Consider the following 22,103-nt stretch of genomic DNA (forward strand, 5'->3'; position numbering starts at 1 on the left):
TGCATATGCAAACACAAGTTCAAACCCAGCAAGTGCAGACACAATACGCAATGGTGCAATAATGGAAAGCAAACACGGGAGTCCCACAGGCACCCACACCTAGAATAGGGAGTGTAACTGCAGTAGGAGGGAATCTTTTCACAGGTACAGGGATTCATTCATATCCACAATAGAAAGGCTCACAGGGCGACCTGATGTGTTCAGTACTATGAGTGACACCAGACCCCAAGAGGAACCAAGGATCTGGGAAACCATATGATGCAAGACATTTTCATTTCTTGTAGACACTGGAGTGACTCATTCCTGTGTTCGAGAGGGAAAATACCCAAAGTGCGGCTTTGCCATTAATGCCAAAAAGCATTACGAGGAGTTCCATTAGTCCCAGAAGTATTTTTATACAGAGTAACTGTTTTGTTAACGTGATTACCCAGATTGGTAGGTAAAATACAAGGATACCTGAAGAATTTCTATTCAGGCCAGAAATACCTATGGATGATGAAGAAGGACAGGTTATTCCACTAGAAACTAGAAGCAGCAGTGGCCAGAGAGAAGAAAGAGTGGTCATCCATGGGACAGATGATGAGGGAAGAGGATGGAGAGCAGTTAGCTCTCAGTGAAGGATATCGATTAACAGATTTGACAGATGAAGAACTGTTCAGAGATGATTATTCAGATGGTGAATTAGTATGTTCATAAGTCTCACTTATTGGATTAAAGTAGAGAATAGAGACATACTGCAGAGAATGGCATCAGTAAAAAAGAAACAATAGATTTGAAAGGGTGCCAAGCCTCTTATGGACCAGCAGTGCATATGACATGAGCCTATTGGAAGGAGTAAAAGCAGTTAAAATTAAGCTGAAACCTGGAACAATTCTATCACAGGCAAAACAGTATCCTATGTCCAGAGAAGCAGATGAAGGTATATTTGAAACACTTTCTGCCTTAGAACGACAGGGAATATTGGTGCCATCTGATTCCCCACGTAACACGGCTGTGTACCCAATGAAGAAATCAACAGGGGGGGGGTCACAGAGATTTATTTAGGATCTCTGTCTCCTAAATAATATAGTCGAAGCAGAGTTTCCTCTCGTTCCAAATCCAGCTACAATATTATGCACAATTCCAGCCACGGCTAAATATTTCACCGCAATTGTCATGAAAAAATGCCTTTTTCGCAATACCCCCTCATGAAGACTCAGAGGATTTGACTTTGTTTTCATATAGAAATCAGCACTGGAAACACACAAGACTTCCTCAAGGCAACTGCGAGTCCCGTTTGATCTTTAATCAGCAGATGGACCTGTATAATATACAACTCGGAGTGCAATAATGCAGTATTTAGATGATATATTAGTTTGCAGTGAAACAGAAGAAAAGTGCAGAAAAGACTCAACTGATGACCATAATAGCAGAGAAAGGATAGAAAGTAGACAAAGAGAAGCTTCAATATTTCCAGGAAGAGGTCCTGTATATAGGACAGCTCATAACTCAAGAAGGGAGAAAAGTGACACCCGAGATAGGAAAAGCAATCATGAAGATAACCTAAAGCAGAGACAGTGAAATAAATGCAACAATTTTGAGGCCTGTGCAATTATGTAGGGCCTGGGTTTTTACAGTACACATATTCAATCACTTTTAAAAGGACTTAAGGAAGCACAGGTAGGAAAAAGTAAGATAACATGGACTGTTGGGTGTCTTGACCCACGTTCAAGTTAATATACTGCAACATTTGGTGCTGTGGGCTTAGGAAATCCAAGATGGCGGAAAAGCCCACATTTGCGCCAGAATCCAGGAGAACCGTGCAGTTTTGCGCACACCAAAATGGTCCCCTGACCTGCACCCACCAGTGCAAAGAAAGATGATTCTGTCCAAAATCCTTTTTTATCAATGTCAAAAATTGCTAAGATCATGGGCCCGTAACCACCAAACAAAAATCCAACTATGGTTGAGTGTTTTACTTTACTCTACTGCATATCCACATCAATGCCATGTCAAGCAAGGATCATATACTATCAAGTAAAATCCTTTCTTTTTTAAATATATTAATTCAAGACAGCTGTCAAAAATAGGTGCAGTACCGGCATTGGACACTGACCGGCGCTGGTGCTCTATAAATCCTGACAGGAGAGCTGTCTTGCAGAACTGTGCAGTGAACAGAAGGGGGTTTTATGTAATTAAAAGTTCAAAAGACTTGCTTTTCCTGAGAACCATTAACACCTCAGAGACACACACAACAGCCCAGGATATCACATGGCCCTGTTGATTGAGAGGGAGGAGTTTCCCCTGCAGCCTGCAGGACACAACACAATAGACCCTTTCAATTGAATGTGGTTATGCTGATTTTGGGTGTGGAATGTAAACAAGTCTTCTGGAAGAAGGAGAGGCCTGTGATCTCTGACTCACCAAGCTTCTGGGGGCGGGCCAGACTGGATTGTAGATTCATATTGCAGCAAATATATGTCTAAGTTAAATTGCTTATAAAATCCTGTATTAAGCTCACAGAAATGTACAATTTGGGGGTCCTTAATATGGAAAATGCCCTCACAATCTGAGACCAAACTCCACTTTGTGCGGTGTTATGGGAAAGAACCCCGCTATTTTATTAATATTGCAGACACTGTGTTTAGGATAGAGACATAGTCATTTCCAGTAATATGCTCAGGGAAGGGGCGCAGGTCTGTGTACATTTTGAGGAAAAAACAATATGGCGAAAGTCACTAAAAAGCACAAAATGTTGTAATTTCTCAACCCAAGCTCTTAGAAAGATCAGAGTTGGGCAAGAATGCACCTTAATTCATCTGCAATGTGTACATGCAATTTCAACAAACTGTGTATCTGGGAAATATGTGCTTTGGGTAAGATTGATTTTTCTAAGTAAATGCAAAGGGGAGTGTTCTTTCTGTATGCCATAAAATTGATGCCTGATTACGCTCCATTCCTTCCCCCAATCAAGGGAGAGAGGAGAGCTTGGCCAATGATAAGTTGTGAGGGGCAGGCTTAGTTATGCCCACGCACACACCCATTTTCAAAATACATAAAAAGAGACTGCTTTGGACAGGCAAGGGACATTCACTTTCCACTTTCTTGCGCAGTGTTTTGCCGGACCAGACAATATGCAGAAGGACCATCTCCAAAACTTAGAATCCAGACTTCAGAACTTGTAGCAGAGAGGCCTGAACCACCAGCTAAATCCTTTTTCAGCAGGCCTCAAAATCTTTTGAAAATTATTCAAACAGGCGGGTTGAGCTGTTTGATCCTGGCTAGAACCCTGTGCCAGTACCTAGAAAGCAGTGCTGAATCCAGAACCAAAGACCAGACCAGATCGCTGTGAGCAGAACCAGAGATCCAGACCAGACCAGCAGAGCAGAGCTGACCCAGATAGCTGTGGCTTCAGAACCAACCGCCCGGAGTCCAGTCCAAACCTGACCAGACCCTGACGGCCTATGTCAAATTTATAGTGTGAGTACTCAGCCAGAACTGTGTAAAACCAATCTCTTAGTTTAAAATAATCTAATTAAAACTATTTTAACATATTAGAACTGCATCGTAAGAAATCGTGTGTCCATCCTGTTGATTCAAAACCTTCCACAGCACATCTGTCATTCTGAAACTGTAATTTCATTTCTAAAAATCTATCTCCACAAAATCGTCCCTATCTTTGGAACCTTGTGGGCTCGGAACGAGATTTTACTTTCATTTTAAAACTAATATTCTAAGCTTTCCAACAAGCCTAAAACTCTCTATTCATTATAGGTATTCCATAATCGCGCTCGACGCATTCGGAAAAATTGCTGCAAATTGACATTTTGCTTCATTTCAACCATGTGTAAAAATATCTGTCTTTTGCTTCCGTTATTGAATTCCGTTTTCAACCTGATAACCATCCCTGAATCATTGCCAGTGTGACTTGAACTAATCTTAAGTAGCTATCACCTACCCTGAATCTCCTATAGGGAATTAAAATCATTTTTTTAGCATATTTTCACTTCTTTGCAAACCACATTTAAAGTATTTTGCCTGTGTTTTAAAATCATCCCTGTGATCTAAGCTTGCTAGGGGGGAACTGAACTACATTTGATTGCATTCCTGAGAACTGTGTGCTCTCCTTTCCATCTTTTTATATTGCATAAAGGGGGGGCGGTGAATTGCCAAAAGAGGAAAAGTGATTACATTGTCTTTTGTTGAAATCAAATCGAGGTTATTCCTGTGTTGCATTCTTTTGCATCATTGTTTTTCCTTGAAACCATAAAAGTTTTCTCTACTACTTTACCCTTTCTATACCAATTCCTAAGTGATTAAATAAGCGTACAATTGTCATATTATCCATTGTAGATCACGGTCATATTCATAAGTGTGCAATCAAATATTAATTTATTTATAAAAGTGTAATATATATAAATTGTTTAATTTTTCCAATAAATCTTTTAAATTGCAAAACAAACCTACTTCTTGGCTCAGTGAGGTCAGGGGGATTCAAAGAGAGGGGCGTTATATAAGGGTTTATCATCCAGAGTATAACTTGCCATAAAAATATATAAATAAGGGCTTCCCTTGGGTGTCCCAGATGAGGCACTGACTTCGTGGGATTGCTGAATTGAAGTCACTTAACAGGACAAATGAGGTGACTGAAGGATTTGAAGATTTAAAAACAGCAATGTGTACAGCCCCTGTGTTAGGGACTCCAGACTATATCAAATAGTTTTATTTATTCTCACATTCAAATGGAAAAGTAATGACAGTAGTCCTCATGCAGAAAACAACATTAGGACATGGATATAAGCCATTAGCTTACTATAGTGGGATTTCAGACCCAGTAATGAAAGGACATTATCCTTGCGAACAAGTGTTAGCTGCTGTTGCTGTCACGATTCAAAAGGCTGCAAGTAGAACCATGGGGTGCTCAATGGCGTTATTTGCCCAGCATTCCTTATTTGCCATTTTAGAGAAGCCCAAAAGTACATTGACTACGCAAAGAGCATCAGGATATTAGATAATTATTTCAAACTTGGCGATCAACATTCTTAGATTTAGAGTAGTGAATCAAGCAACATTTAGAGCAGAACCAGTAAGAAAAGAGGACTATGTACATGACTGCACAACATATACTAAATTCTAGGATGATATTTCCCATGTTAGAGAAAATTCTCTAGGAGGGGGTACATTCTTTTCATTGATGGCTCTTCAACAATGAACCAAATGCTGAGAGAAAGACATACGGGAACAGAGTCATAAAACTAAATTGAAGTGGTGAATTTGAAGTAGTGACAAGTGCCAGACTGCCTTCACATTGTTTAGCACAGGCTATAAAACTAGTGGCACAGCACTGAAGATATATGAGGAGGAGGAAGTGATGGTGGACACTGACTCTGCCTGTGTGACGTCAACCGTACATGCAGGATTGTCATGCTGGTAGAGGAGGGGCTTCCTCCGTCAGACGGCACACCAGTGCAACATGCAAATCTATTGGATAAACTGTCATGGCCACAGGGCCCAGAACACAAAAATCACACCATCTAAGGATGGGGGCAATGGGTCACTTAACTCACTTATGTCCCTTTGGGACCCATAAACACAGGGGCCCTGGCTGGACTCAGTCCTGGCGCCTTTGGCGCCAGGCTCATATAGAGATGTGAACAGGAACACTTTATTTCAGTGCAGTAGTGCTTTTACTTTATTTCAGTGCAGGAGTGCTTTTATTTTACAAGAACTTTCCAGGAGCTGAAAGCCTTTATTCCAGAGAACATCCTCATCTGCTGACTCATCAGGTGTGGCTCCCTAGGCCTGGTCTTCATGTGCTGACTCATCGGGTGTTGCTGGGTGTGGCAGACAGGCTGAACCTGGTGGGCGTGGATTCAGAAGCTCAACTATATAAGCTGCTCCATCCTTAAGGCCGGTGCTTCATGTTACTGTCCACTCACGTGCAACGTGACGCTCACCGTCGCTTTGACCAGTTTATCTACCTTTGAAACCAGGCATTCTCCTGTATACTCACCTCCAGGAAACCTGTGCTTCGTCGCTTCATCTGCAGACTCATCTCCTGACATCCAGTGATCTTGATCCCAACGCCGCAGCACCGCACTCTGCATCCACGAACTCGGACCCTGTGAAGAAGAAGAAAGACAAGGTTAGAACATCCGTCCTAGGGCCGCACTGCATTTGAATCCTGTGCGCCCCCTAGTTAACAGCTTACCAACTATGGTACCGCTGCAGCTTAGTTCCTCATTCCTTCCGGCTGCCGCCTCGAGCTCCGCAGCTTCTGCCGGGCCGGCAACATCACCTGCAAGGGAAGAAAGCAAAAGAGCAAACATCAAAAGTGGAACGGACAGCAATACAAGACAACAAACTTTACAATACAACAAAAACAGATGAGGAAAGACAAAGGCAAACAGGAACACTTAACTGAAGTATAGTGGCTTAGTTGCAGCAGGACTGGACTACCACGTGCAAGGGACCTGTTAAGGAACTCAGTCCAGATCATACAAGCACCGCTGCCAGAAGCAGCAGGACGGAGTGCTCGCCAAATCTAATCAACAGGTGAGATTTCCAGGGACAGCGCATCCCATGGGTACCACGGTTTGGGAGAAGGGGTCTGGAAGGGGATCAGGCGCACAAGCTGGCATACTCACACCCCCTATTCTCTACGCAGGAACCGTCCCGAGCAGCATCACCTATTACCACGAGTTACCACATAAGCACAGTGGGCGAAGTCGGACCCGAGCGACCTCACCCCCGGGAGGGCTGCAACCGTGCCCCAACGCCTCCGCAGAACCAGGTGAGCATAACAGAACGTGAAGCCTCTTCGAATCTCTGCCTGGGCGTTATGTAAAATTCTGAAATGGACCAGTTGGCCCGATTACTGGGAGAGTTACGGGATGAAGTTCATGCCTCAAGACAGGAAACCAATGCCCTAAGGAGGGATCTAATTGTGAACCAGGAGCGGACAGATAAACTAGCAAGGCAAATGCTCCAGGCAGGCCAGGTCCCACTGCCGGGGTATGCCCCTCCTGCCGTATCTCCACAGCCCACGCCAGTACAGGTGGTTCTTCCAGGAGGGGTTCCCTTGGCCCCACCAGAATGCTTCACAGGCGATCCGAATAAGTACGCCATCTTTATGAATCAATGTCACCTACATTTCTTGTGCAGACCTGGGACATTGCAAAACAATCAAGCGAGAGGGGCATTTGTACTCTCATATTTGGGAGGTAGTGCAGCAGACTGGTCAATACCCTTGGTAAACCAGTATGATCCTTTGCTTCGAGACTTCAGAGGTTTCCAGCGTGAAATGGAGAAACTATTTGCACGGCATACTCAAGGGTGGGCTCTAGACAATGAACTGTTATCACTACGGCAGCAAAATCAAGACTTACTAACATATATCACTTCCTTCAATCATCTGATAGCACAAACTAACTGGCCAGAGGAAAAAAGAACTACGCTCTTTTACTGAGGCTTGCAAGGGGAACTTAAGGACGTATTAGCCCAAGTCGTAAATCCCCTGGAAAGATGTGCTGAATATATCGACCTGACAGTGCAGCTCAATCACACATTGCAGGATTGGAAGATGGATCTGGCCAAGGCCGAGGGTCAGTCGATCTGCTTGCGACCCTGTGGGAATCAAACCAATTCACACGATCAGTCCGAGCCAGTGCAAATAGGAGGCTTGCAGAGCCCACTCACCAAGGCAGAAAGGGAGAAAAGGAGACAGCAGCAGCTTTGTTTGTGCTGTGGTAAGGCAGGTCATTATCTCAGAGAATGCGCGGTGAAACCACCCAGTAAAGCAGTTGGAGCAACTGACAAGGGTGAAGAAGAACAGGACTCAGAAAACTCCAATGCCTGGCAAGCGTAGGGGTCCACTTGTCGAGCGGTGAAAAGGAACCTATACAGACCTCACATCTAGTAATCCCTGTGCTCCTGGTAAACCACAAGCAACCATCGGAAATACATGCCTTGGAGGCATACATTGACAGTGGTGCTGTGGGAAATGATATGGACCAAGATCTGGCTACCCGGATAGGCCATCCGCTCAGACAGAAGCAGGTTTCGTAAAACGTCACAGCAGTTGATGGATCTCAGCTATCATCCGGTCCAATGACGCATTACACCAAGGTCACGCTTCTGTGTCAGGACGGTCATCAAGAGGACATCACCTTCAATCTCATCGGTGCTCCTCAGTTCCAGACGATATTGGGAATGCCATGGCTGGGGACCCACAATACGACCCATAAATGAGTTCTGACCTTTCCCTAAGACTGTGCCGACACCTGTTATGGCAAGGGATTCTCATTAAAAGGTCTTACAACCCAGGTTTGTCGAAGAAAGAAACCATACTGGGCCTCACCAGTTCACTACCACCTGAATACCTGGATTAGCAAGATGTCTTTCAAAAAGAACAAGCAAACACTCTACCTCCGCACAGACCATATGACTGCCAAATTGATCTGCTACCTGGAGCTCAAGTTCCCTGCAGGCGGATTTACACCCCAACAGAACAGGAAAACCAGCATCTAAAAACCGACCTCGATCGGTATCTAGAAAATGGCTTCATTCATCCGTCCAAGTCCTCTGCATCCTCGTCCCTCTTTTTGTGCCTAAAAAGGAGGGAGACCTGAGAACTTCCATTGACTACAGAGCACTTAACCAGATCACGGTAAAAAACGGTACCCATTACCGCTTATCCCTGAGCTATTAGATCAAGTCAAAAACGCTCAGATATATACAAAACTAGACTTACGAGGGGCATACCATCTAGTAAGAGTCAAAAAAGGAGACTAGTGGAAGACGGCCTTTCGCACAAAATATGGCCTTTATGAATATCAGGTTATGCCCTTTGGACTATGTAATGCCCCGGTGGCGTTCCAATTTCTTGTGAATGACATGCTCCGCGAACTATTGGATGTCTGCGCTCTTGTCTATATTGATAACATTCTTATCTATTCGACCACCAAGCAGGACCACGTCAACCATGTCCGGGCAGTTTTGGAGAAACTGCGGCAACACCGGCTATATGCCAAATTGGAGAAATGCTTCTTTCATGTGACATAGGTAGAATTCCTCAGCTTTATTCTCACACCAGGGGTGTACGTATGGACACGTGCAAGGTAGACGCTATCCTTAACTGGCCCTCACCGACATCCATAAAGGGAGTACAGAGTGTACTCGGGTTCGCCAACCTTTATTGCCAGTTCATTCCCGGGTTCTCCCAGATCATCCACCCAATAACCTCTTTACTATGGATAAATAAACAATTTAATTGGTCCGCAGAGGCAGAGAAAGCCTTTCAGGAGCTAAAACAAGCATTTACCACAGCACCAATTCTATGGCATCATCGACCGGAACTACCGTACTTGGTCAAAACTGATGCTTTCAGCATAGCAATGGGAGCAGTCCTCTCACAACGAGACCCCGAAACAGGTCAGTTGCATCCTGTCAGGACCAAAGCCAAGACCAAGCCGAGACAAGGGGTGCAGAGGGGCATGGTGGGGGCTGTGATGCACGTACAAGTTGGATCCAGAAAGCTGTATCCATTTAAAAGGCTGCTGTGCCCCTTTTGCAGAAAAGCAGCCTTCAAAAACTACAGCTCCCAGCAGAAGCAGTCTCCTGCCTACAACTCCCAGCATGCTCGGGGGCGCCACGGGCCAATCAGGAGTCCGGCAGGGTGTGGCACATCAACGCGCATGCGCAAGCCCCGAGGCACGGGGCTTGCGCTTGAGACTTCGGAAGGAGAGGACGTGCAAAGCCCAGCTCCTCCAGAATCAGTCGCGAGGGGCCCCGCCCCGCCGGAAAAGCAGTTCGGCCCCTCGCTCCTGCAAGATAAGTCTTTAACCCATCTTGGGGGATCAGAGGGATCGGGGGAGAAGCGCAGGGGGCTTTAGCCCGCAACATTCCTAGCCCCTGCGCCTACAGGAAAGATAAGTGGGCGTGTCCTAGGCGCGTCGCTAATCCGCGCTTGCATTTCGTAGTGGGGAACTGAACCGTACCGTGTGTTCCCGCCTCCTGGAACCAGGGAAAACCCGGTGCACGGGAGGCAAAAACACATGGGCAAAAGTTACCGCGGCGGTCTGAAGGAAGACCCCTGTGGGAATTAACACTGGCATTCTTTCCACATCAGGAACAAGTGGAAAAGCCCCAAAGAGTGGCAAAACTTTGGCACACTCTAAAGCCCGTGATTTGAGCCCGGGTGGCAGCTAGAATGTTGTGTGTGTTTGTGCGTGTGAGGAATGAATGAGAAGGTGGGAATGCAGAGGCAACACCCTAACTTGTGTTATTTCTTTTAGCTTCTTGGACCAGCACTGAACACTACGGACCTGCCACAAGACTTGACGGATTCATCATGGACAGGACACTGAAACCCAGAGCTAAGTTTGCATGCCAAGAAATGCTAATTAGTTGTGGACAGAATTAGGTGCATGGTTTAGACTTGTACGTTATTGAGCAGTGAGGGGGCCTAAGTCTGACTATGTGGAGGTGGTGTGCAAATAACTACTTGGTACCAAGTACAATCTAAAGTGTGCAACAATCAACCCTTCCATTCCCCGTCCTATCCACAACCTCTACCCAAACCTCAATCCGGTTTCCCTAAAATCCCCCAACCTATCCAATCAACGAGACCCTAACCCTCCTTCCCTGCTCTGGTCCGGTTAGTCTGCGTAAGCTTCGACTTGCAGGCTCCACGACCATAGTGGGGGTGGTTGGTACTGCGTCGCTCCTGCGCCTAGGACCAGAGTGTTCTGACAGAAGCGCAAGCCCACGTATTTTCCAGGCGCCTGAGCGGCACAGCCAACCCTCACAACAAGTCATGGAAGAGATTGCTAAAGCCTTGCAGGATTTGCAAGGGGAGTTAGCCGCATCCAGGCAAGAATATGCAACTTTGTCCGCGCAGGTGCGGAATCTTGCTACCCAAGCATCGCCCTTACCTGGTCAACCGTCTACCCCGGTACAGGTACATGTAACCCCGGAAGCCATAGTTCCCCTTGCACCTCCAGAGCGATATGCAGGGGATCCGCAAAGATTCTCTACGTTTTTGACCCAATGTCGTCTCCACTTTCTCACCAAGGCATCAGCCTTTCGGTCTGCTCAAGCACGTACAGCCTTCGTGATATCGTACCTTACAGGGGACGCCGCCTCTTGGGCGAATCCTTTGGTTCAAAAGGACGATGCTGTCCTGTATGACTGGGATGAGTTTCTAGGGGAATTTGAGAAGATCTTTAATCGACAGGCAGCCACCCTCTGCAAGGATCGGGAACTGCTGAGTTTAAGGCAAGGCAATAGGGAACTGGTGACTTATGTCACGCAGTTCAACCGGCTAGTAGCAGAAGCCGAATGGCCCAGAGAAAAGAGGATGTCCCTATTTTATCAGGGGTTAAAAGACGAGTTAAAAGATCTTATAGCTCAGGTTGATCCACAGCCAAGAGAGTGTTCGGATATGATCAACTTAGCCTTGAGTCTTGACCACCGCTTGGCGGAAAGGCGAGGCGACAAGAGAAGAGGAGAATCTCGTCCTGTACCACGGTTAGACCAGTTTAAAGGATCTTGTGGGATGGTGGACAAATCTGAGGGGGAAGAGCCGATGCAAATCGGCTCCATCCGGGGCCCCCTAACAAAAGAAGAGAAAGAGCAGAGAAGAAAAGACGGGGTCTGTATGTATTGCGGTAAGGCTGGGCATTTCGTTCGCGAATGCCCCGCCAAACCAAAAACCCAGGGAAACGCCTTGGCTCGTCGGTAGTGGGGGTCACCCGGCCGAGCCTAGTCAGCAGGGCCCCAGTTGCAGGCTATTCGAATCATGGCCCCTATATCACTCAGAAGGGTTGCTTAGAGTTCTTGACAAAGAGGAAACAGGTTACACTGCTAATCGACTCAGGTGCAACTGGTAATTTCATCGATGCCCAGTTTGTGGGTACTTTAGGAATTCCGGTGCAATGTAAACCTACTTCAGAACTGGTACATGCAGTTGATGGTACCCCCCTTAGTTCAGGTCCCGTTACCCATAGTACCTGTGTTATAATCCTTCGGTGTGGAGATGGGCATACAGAAAAGATTGCCTTTGACATTATTGCCGCCCCGCAATTTGGGCTTATCCTGGGTTTGCCTTGGTTAAAGAAGCATGACCCTCACATTCAATGGACCTCAGGATCGATAGACCTGAATTCTCCATATTGCAAAGAACATTGCTTAAAAAAGGCTTTGCCGGACATACGCTCCATCTGCATTGCTAACAGTCAACCAGAGGTACGTCCTGAAGATCTGCCCCAAGAGTATGCCGACTTTGCGGATGTGTTTAATAAACAGGCTGCTGAGTCTTTACCTCCACACCGGCCCTTCGATTGCCGGATAGACCTGGAGCCAGGAGCGGTATTGCCAGGCAGCCGCATCTACGCTTTGACCGAGGCTGAGAATGACCACCTCCGGGAATACATAGCATCAAACCTCAAGAGTGGTTTTATTCGGCACTCTAATTCTCCGGTTTCATCACCTCTGTTCTTCGTACCGAAGAAGTCTGGGGAGCTCCGGACTTGTATTGATTACCGCGGAGTGAACCGGATAACCATTAAAAACCGTTATCCGCTCCCTTTAATCCCAGTACTTCTTGACCAAGTCAGGGATGCGGTCATCTATACCAAGTTGGACCTTCGAGGCGCATACCACTTGGTACGGGTACGTGAAGGAGACGAGTGGAAGACCGCCTTCCGAACGAAGTTCGGATTGTATGAATATCAGGTCATGCCATTCGGCCTCTGTAACGCCCCCGCCGCCTTTCAACATTTCCTGGATGAGGTACTTCGAGAATATTTAGATGTATGTGCTGTTGTGTACATTGACGACATCCTCATCTATTCCAGTAGTCTCCAGGAACATGTCCGACATGTTCGTGCGGTGTTGCAAAGATTGCGAGAACATCATCTCTACGCAAAGTTAGAAAAGTGCGAGTTTCATCGTACCACTGTGGAGTTCTTAGGTTATTTCCTAACCCCAACCGGCGTTCAAATGGATACCAAAAAGGTGCAGGCAATTGTAGATTGGGCACCCCCTGCTAATGTGAAGGATATACAATCCTTTCTAGGATTTGCAAATTTTTACAGACGCTTTGTTAAGGATTTTTCAGCATTGGTTACTCCAATCACAAAGCTTCTTCGTAAGGGTTGCCCGTTTGTTTGGGATGCCTCAGCCGAACAGGGTTTTAATCAGCTCAAAAAGGCCTTCACTGACGCTCTGGTACTAAAACACCCAGACTTGTCCAGACCATTTGTGGTTGAAACGGACGCCTCCAGTTATGCTTTGGGGGCCGTTCTGTCCCAAAGGGATCCAATGACGGGTTTGTTACATCCGGTGGCCTATTATTCTAGGAAGCTGCTGCCAGCCGAGGTGAATTACATCATCGCAGATCGAGAACTGCTGGCAATAAAGGCAGCATTTAGCGAATGGCGGCATTATCTGATGGGTGCACGTCATACGATAACAGTAATCACGGACCATCGAAACCTACAATTGATCAAAACCGCCAAGACCCTGAGTCCACGTCAGCTGCGTTGGGCCATGTACTTCGCGGAGTTCGACTTTATCATCACATATAGGCCCGGAAACAGCAACCAGAAAGCTGACATCTTGTCACGCTATCCCGAGCCGACAATTCGAGGGGCGAACCCCACGCCCCAATCAATAATTCCTCCCGCTCATATTATTGGGGCGACCTCTGATTTCTTTGAAGGAATTCAGAAAGAATTCTCTATGCAAGAACTACACCATTGGTGCAAACAGGACCCTCGGAATGTAGTTCTTGCAGGGCTTCCCTACCACGCTCATGCTCTGTATTTGCCTACTGCGGCACTCCGGGAAAAGGCCATGTCGTGGTGTCATGACTCATCCCTTGTAGGTCATCCGGGAAGGTCAAAAACGCAAGAGCTGGTGGCTAGATACTTCTGGTGGCCGAAGTGGCGACAAGATGTTCAGCAACACATATTAAAGTGTGACACCTGTGCCCGCAATAAGGCCAGTCACCAAAGACCTGCAGGCCTTCTGCGTCCTTTACCAACTCCAGACGTACCATGGCATACTGTAACCATGGACCTCATTGTGGATCTCCCGCCGATACAGGGTTACACGTCAATATTGGTTGTAGTAGATACCTTTTCAAAAATGGCCCATTTTATTCCTTGCAAGGGAGTCCCAACCGCTAGTGCAATTGCAGAACTCTTCCTGCAAAACGTCATTCGCTTACACGGGCTTCCACACCATGTTATCACCGACAGAGGCCCACAATTCATTTCACGATTTTGGCGTGAATTTTGTAGGATCGTTGGGATGGAAGTCCATTTGTCATCCGGGTATCATCCCGAGACGGACGGCCAAACCGAGCGTGTAAATCAAGGGCTCGAGCAATACTTGCGTTGCTTTGCTGCAAGCAGGGAAACCACTTGGGTCCAGCATACTTGGTTAGCTGAACTAGCCTACAATAATGCCTTACACACGTCCACCAAAAAGACTCCCTTTTACTGTCTTTATGGACGACATCCACGTATTCTTCCCGTAGCTGTCCCGTCCTTAGAAGTGGAATTGCCCACACTAGCGGGACAGCGGATAGAAATTGAGCAAGTTTGGAAGGAGGTACAAGGTAATCTCGTTAGAGCAAAAAACTCTTATAAGTATTATGCAGACAAAAACCGCCGTGCCTGTCCTCCCTATCGTGTGGGTGACAAGGTGTGGCTTTCCACCCGCAATATTCGATTGGATGGTCCCCGGAAATTACAGCCCCGCTACTTAGGTCCATTCCCAATTGTACAGATCGTGAATCCAGTTGCAATTCGATTGGAATTACCCTCCCAAATGAAAATTCATCCCACATTCCACACGTCCCTGCTAAAGCCTGCCCCGCATGGAACTCCCGTTAAAAAAAACCTCCCGATAATTGTTCACGGGGAACCTGAATATGAGGTACGTGCAATTTTGAACTCCAAAAAGAGCACGAACGGCCAATTGTATTATTTAGTGGACTGGGTGGGGTATGGACCTGAAGAGCGCTCGTGGGAGCCCTCACATCACGTTCATGCTCCAAGATTGTTGCGCACTTTCCACAAGAATTATCCAGATAAACCCGGAGGGCCTACCTTCCGTGGGAGGGGGAGTGCTGTCAGGACCAAAGCCAAGACCAAGCCGAGACAAGGGGTGCAGAGGGGCATGGTGGGGGCTGTGATGCACGTACAAGTTGGATCCAGAAAGCTGTATCCATTTAAAAGGCTGCTGTGCCCCTTTTGCAGAAAAGCAGCCTTCAAAAACTACAGCTCCCAGCAGAAGCAGTCTCCTGCCTACAACTCCCAGCATGCTCGGGGGCGCCACGGGCCAATCAGGAGTCCGGCAGGGTGTGGCACATCAACGCGCATGCGCAAGCCCCGAGGCACGGGGCTTGCGCTTGAGACTTCGGAAGGAGAGGACGTGCAAAGCCCAGCTCCTCCAGAATCAGTCGCGAGGGGCCCCGCCCCGCCGGAAAAGCAGTTCGGCCCCTCGCTCCTGCAAGATAAGTCTTTAACCCATCTTGGGGGATCAGAGGGATCGGGGGAGAAGCGCAGGGGGCTTTAGCCCGCAACATTCCTAGCCCCTGCGCCTACAGGAAAGATAAGTGGGCGTGTCCTAGGCGCGTCGCTAATCCGCGCTTGCATTTCGTAGTGGGGAACTGAACCGTACCGTGTGTTCCCGCCTCCTGGAACCAGGGAAAACTCGGCGCACGGGAGGCGAAAACACATGGGCAAAAGTTACCGCGGCGGTCTGAAGGAAGACCCCTGTGGGAATTAACACTGGCATTCTTTCCACATCAGGAACAAGTGGAAAAGCCCCAAAGAGTGGCAAAACTTTGGCACACTCTAAAGCCCGTGATTTGAGCCCGGGTGGCAGCTAGAATGTTGTGTGTGTTTGTGCGTGTGAGGAATGAATGAGAAGGTGGGAATGCAGAGGCAACACCCTAACTTGTGTTATTTCTTTTAGCTTCTTGGACCAGCACTGAACACTACGGACCTGCCACAAGACTTGACGGATTCATCATGGACAGGACACTGAAACCCAGAGCTAAGTTTGCATGCCAAGAAATGCTAATTAGTTGTGGACAGAATTAGGTGCATGGTTTAGACTTGTACGTTATTGAGCAGTGAGGGGGCCTAAGTCTGACTATGTGGAGGTGGTGTGCAAATAACTACTTGGTACCAAGTACAATCTAAAGTGTGCAACAATCAACCCTTCCATTCCCCGTCCTATCCACAACCTCTACCCAAACCTCAATCCGGTTTCCCTAAAATCCCCCAACCTATCCAATCAACGAGACCCTAACCCTCCTTCCCTGCTCTGGTCCGGTTAGTCTGCGTAAGCTTCGACTTGCAGGCTCCACGACCATAGTGGGGGTGGTTGGTACTGCGTCGCTCCTGCGCCTAGGACCAGAGTGTTCTGACACATCCCATGGCATTCTGGTCTCGCAGGTTTTCAGCTCCTGAATTGAATTACGCAATCACTGATAAAAAACTGCTACCAATTAAGGCAGTGTTCAAAGCCTGGAGACATTATCTTCTTGGAGTAAGACATACAGTCACTGTCGTCATGGATCATCACAACCTACAATATCTGAAGACCGCTAAAGCGCAATCATCACGCCAACTCTGCTTGGCTCTCTTCTTTACGGAATACGACTTTGTCATCACCTATAGACCGGAGTGCGCAATGGAAAAGCAGATGCCCTGTCTCGCATGAGTGAGGGAGAAGAGCCATTCACTACACCAGACCCTGTGGCCATCATCCCTGAAGGACGAATCCAAGGCATGATTGCCGCAACCACCACTCTAGACAACTGAAAATCTGACCTGCAACACTTGATGAGTCCACCGGTGCAACAGGAATGGCTACGGAAGGGAGACTGGTATACGGTCATGGACAACCTACCATACTACCAAGGATGTTTGAACATCCCTGATAAGAAATTACAGAATAAAATCATCGCAAACTATCACGATTCATTAGTAGAAGGGCATCTGGAAATAGCCAAAAACCAAGCTAAAATAAAGAAAAATTACTGGTGGCCAACTTTGGCGAAAGGACATTGTCCAGTTCATGGCAACCTGTGGCACCTGTGCACAACACAAGTCCCACAAACAAAGTCCTGCAGGTCTGCTACATCCTTTAGAAGTACCCCCAGCACCTTGGCATATGCTATCAATGGATTTTATTACAGACCTTCCCTCCTGTAATGGATACAATACCATCTTAGTCGTCGTAGATCTGTTTTCCAAAATGGCCCACTTTATTCCTCTGAAAGGTCTCCCAACTGCTTTTACTCTGGCTACCGTGTTTTTTGGAACAGATCGTCCAGCTGCACGGGTTTCCATAAATTTTGATATCAGACCGAGGAACTCAGTTTGTCTCTGCATTCTGGAAAAGGTGTTGTAAAATTGCCAAAATCGACCTCTGGTTATCTACAAGCTAATACCTCCAAACAGGCGGCCAGACTGAATGGACTAACCAGACCCCCGAGCAATACATAAGGTGTATGCTGCAACAAACCAAGGATACCTGGAAGGACATACTTTGGTTAGCAGAATCGCATGTAACAACTCCATTCACACCAGTACGGGACAAAGCCCATTCTACATAGTTTACGGTCGACATCCACATACATCTGTTTTTGACCCACTCAAATCATTAGAAATGCCCATTGTAACGACCTTACACAAAACCATCACCCAGGTTTTTAAGGAAGCAGCATAGCATCTTGCCAGAGACAAAGAGAAACAGAAGCAGTTTGCGGATCGACACCAAAGGGAAGCTCCCAACTGCCAAGTCGGAGACAAAGTTTGGTTAGCATCCAAAAACATTCCCCTGAAAGGACCACGGGCGTTCCGTCCCAGATATTTGGGACCCTACACTATCAAGGCTGTGATCAACCCTGCAGCAATGAAATTAGAATTACCGGCCCACATGCGGATCCACCCAGTGTTTCATGTTTCCCTCCTAAAACCGTTGAGACCAGGTACGCAGATCGATACTCCACCGGATCCTGAAATAGTTGAAGGAGAACCAGAATACAAAGTTAAAAGGATCCTAGACTCTAAGATGGTCCAGTCCAAGTTATACTACCTTATAGACTGGAAAGGTTATGGACCCCAAGATCGGACCTGGGAACCCAGTGACCATGACCATACTCCACGATTAATCAGGCAGTTCCACTGCAATAACCCCACTAAACCAGGGCCAGGGGGGAAGCCACCCATGAGAGGGGCCTTGAGGGGGTGTGCTATCATGGCCACAGCCCCCAGAACGCAAAAACCACACCATGTAGTGATGGGGGCAATGGGTTACTTGACTGACTTATGTCCCTTTGGGACCCATAAACACAGGGGCCCTGGCTGGACTCAGTCCTGGCGCCTTTGGTGCCAGGCTCATATAGAGATGTGAGCAGGAACACTTTATTTCACTGCAGGAGTGCCTTTATTTTACAAGCACTTTCCAGGAGCTGAAAGCCTTTATTTCAGAGAACATCCTCATGTGCTGACTCATCGGGTATGGCTCCCTAGGCCTGGTCTTCATGTGCTGACTCATTGGGTGTTGCAGGGTGTGGCAGGCAGGCTGAACCTGGTAGGCGCGGCTTCAGAAGCTCAGCTATATAAGCTGCTCCATCCTTAAGGACGGTTCTTTGTGTTACTGTGCACTTGTGTGCAACGTGACGCTCACCGCCGCTTGGATAAGTTTACTTACCTTTGAAACCAGGCGTTCTCCTGCATACTCACCTCCAGTAAACTGGTGCTTCATAGCTTCATCTGCAGTCTCATCTCCTGACATCCAGTGATCTTGATCCAGACGACGCAGCACCGCACTCCACATCCACGAACTCAGACCCTGTGAAGAAGAAAAAGTCAAGGTTTGAACATCTGTCCTAGGGCCGCGCCACATTTCAACCCTGCGCGCTCCTAGTTAACAATTTACCAGCTACTGTACTGCTGCAGATTCATTCCTCATTCCCTCCGCCTGCCGCCTCGAGCGCTGAAGCTTCTGCCGGGCTGGCAACATCACCTGCAAGGGAAGAAAGCAAAAGAGCAAACATCAAAAGTGGAACGGACAGCAATACAAGACAACAAACTTTACAATACAACAAAAACAGATGAGTAAAGACAAAGGCAAACAGGAACACTTACCTGAAGTATAGTGGCTTAGTCGCAGGAGGACTGGACTACCACGTGCAAGGGATCAGTGAAGGAACTCGGTCCAGATCATACAAGCGCCCCTGCCAGAAGCAGCAGGATGGAGTGCTCGCCAAAACTAATCAACAGGTGAGCTTTCCAGGGACAGCACATCCCTCGTGTACCACGGTTTGGGAGAAGGGGTCTGGAAGGGGATCAGGCACACAAGCTGGCATACTCATGCCCCCTATTCTCCACGCAGGAGCAGTCCTGAGCAGCATCACCTTTTACCACCAGTCACCACATAAGTGCAGAGGGCAAAGTCGGACCTGTGTGACCTCACCCCCGGAAGGGCTGCAACTGTACCCCAACGCCTCTGTAGAGACCAGGTGAGCGTAACATAAACTCATTAAGGCACTAAAGCTCCCATTGGCCCTTGCTGTTGTGAAGTGCGCAGCCCATACTAAGAGGGCAGACATCATTTCTGGCAGAAATGAAGCCACAGATGTTGAAGCCAAAGGGGCAGTATATTTCCCTGTCAGCACCGACTTCTAATACAGTTGTAGTTCCCTTTTTTATCTCTTCAACCTCCTCACCTGTGGAGTCGAAATCCTCCTCAACTGGGCTGAGCACTCGATGTGCCGTGTAGTCCTTTTCCTTTTTTCGAGGCTGAGCGTGTCTCCCACAAGAGGAAGCCACAGTGAGAGCGTGTAAGTACGCCCTGACCGTGTCCCCCTCCTGGGAGGGACAAAAAGGGGGAAAAAAGCCAGAATAGGCAAAAAACCCCTTGAACCGGCAGGTATCCTGATGGCAGCCGGGCTCGTGTAAGCAGACGAATAATGGGAGAAGGCAGCAACAGGACACACCAGGATAAGTAAATTCCAGCAAACACCGGATAAGAAAGTAAACAAAATGAAAAGCAGAAAGCCGGGAACGGAGGAGTGAAAGGAGGAAGGAGGGAGAGAACTGAAGGCGGGGACCAGAGAGGGACCGGGAAGAGAAAGGAAAGTGAAAGAGGTAAGGCTCGAGGAGCAAGTGGTAAACAGCGTGTAGCAAGACCGCGGCAGCGAGGAAAAGCAGCTGACCGTGGAAGGTTGCAACGCGCTGGACCATGGGAGAGGAGTGGTTAAATAACGCTACGGTCAACCAAGCGGAAAAAGACTAGACCGCTTAGTGAACGCAGCGTCAAGCTTGGCGGAAATCAGGAAGTCCGTAAGCGGCAGCGGGCCAAAGACGCCATGTGAGAAAGCGGCGCATGACATTCCCAAACATTTCTGATTTCGAAGTAAAAAGTGTTAAGCAAATGTCAGGGCAAAGTATGATGGTAAAGGAAGGTTGTAATATGTTATCCATTGTGCAGTTAATTGAATTACAAGGATGAGCTCCACAGGAAGAGCAAGATTTATGGAAAAACAGGGGTGTTCTTTATCCCCCAATGAGGAATTACGGAGCCAAAATAGTACTTGAAAGACAGTTATGCCTCTAGTATTATTGAAGGTGGCGTTGGAGCAGCTTCAGTACCCCACGCACACAACTAGAGAGAATCTTGCTGTCATGATTGCAGAAGATTGGTTCTCTTCAAACTTATTACAACATGTGGAACAGTTTATTTTGAATTGCATCGTATGCCAGAAATTCACAGCAGGATACCCTTTAAGAACAGTGAGAGGTCCTTTTCAGCATCTACATATTGTATATGTTGCAAACATGTAATGGAAATATGCATATATTAGTGATAGTATGACCCTTTTCCATATGGATTGAGGCAGGTCCATGTACACACCGTGATGCCAGATGTGCTGCCAAATTTCCTATGTGTGAGGTAGTTGCTAGATGGGGTGTGTACACAGTTCTGCGGTCGGATAATGGGCCATATTTTGTAAATGAGTTATTTCAACAGGTCACCCTTTTATTCAGTATCAAGCACAAGTTCTGTTCTGCCTATCACCCACAAACGAATGGTATTTGTGAAAGGTTAAACAGACTTCTTAAAGAAAGGATAGCAAAGATTAAGATCACTTTAAAGAAGAAATGGCTAAATTGCCTACCACTTGCCTTGTTTGCACTAAGAAATCAGCTTGACCCATGATCACTATCTGACCCCTCATGAGTTGGTGACTGGACACAACATGAGAGTACCTCTTGCTCCTCCAACTCGAATAGGAACTGATTCCCACAGTGTAGCAAAAATATTAGGTGATGAGATGCATGATTATTTTATCGAAAATGACCACTAGTATTACTTTTATTTCTCAACAGTTCAAAAAGCAGAGGAAGGAGTCCAAGAAGATTAAATAAGTCAGCTAGACAGTTGATCCCAGTGATTTTCTAAATCAGCCTACTTTGTAGCCAGGGGACCAGGTGCTAGTAAGGAGCTTTATCCGCACTTGGTATAAGCCCCACTTTGAAGGACTGTACCTAGTAGAGGGGGTCACTCCTACTGCCCGAAAACTACAAGGAAGAAGAGCCTCACTACATCTGCATGATGTGAATCTGTACAAAGGAGAAACCCTGACTTCTCCTGCAGCTGATGACACAGAAGCAAGAGAAGAAACTCCATGGATGATGACGAGATCGACTACCAAGAACCAAAGCAAAGTTTCATTGAAATAAGGACACTTTGAATTTCTAAAGAATTCTCAAAACAAAGGGGAAAAAGGACAAAGAACTTTTGAAAAACACTTCCAGAACAATTTTAGATAGGAACAAGGAACAATATATTGATGAGCCGGATGTAAAGAAGAAGAGCACACTGAACTTTTATGTTAACATAACAATAATGTTACACACATTCTTGTATGTTGTTTTCACTTAAATATTGCGGTCATACTCAGCTCTAATAAGATGAGACGTGGACATAGTTACATTTTTCCGGAATCCTAAAAACAGGCCTATTATTTTCAGGATCATCATTGTGATCAGTTTGCAATTTCTCATATAAAAAGTGTGATTTATAGTAAG

Source organism: Ambystoma mexicanum, chromosome 4q (genome assembly GCF_040938575.1).
Source record: "Ambystoma mexicanum isolate Mex_15411 chromosome 4q, UKY_AmexF1_1, whole genome shotgun sequence".
In the NCBI taxonomy this organism is placed as follows: Eukaryota; Metazoa; Chordata; class Amphibia; order Caudata; family Ambystomatidae; genus Ambystoma; species Ambystoma mexicanum.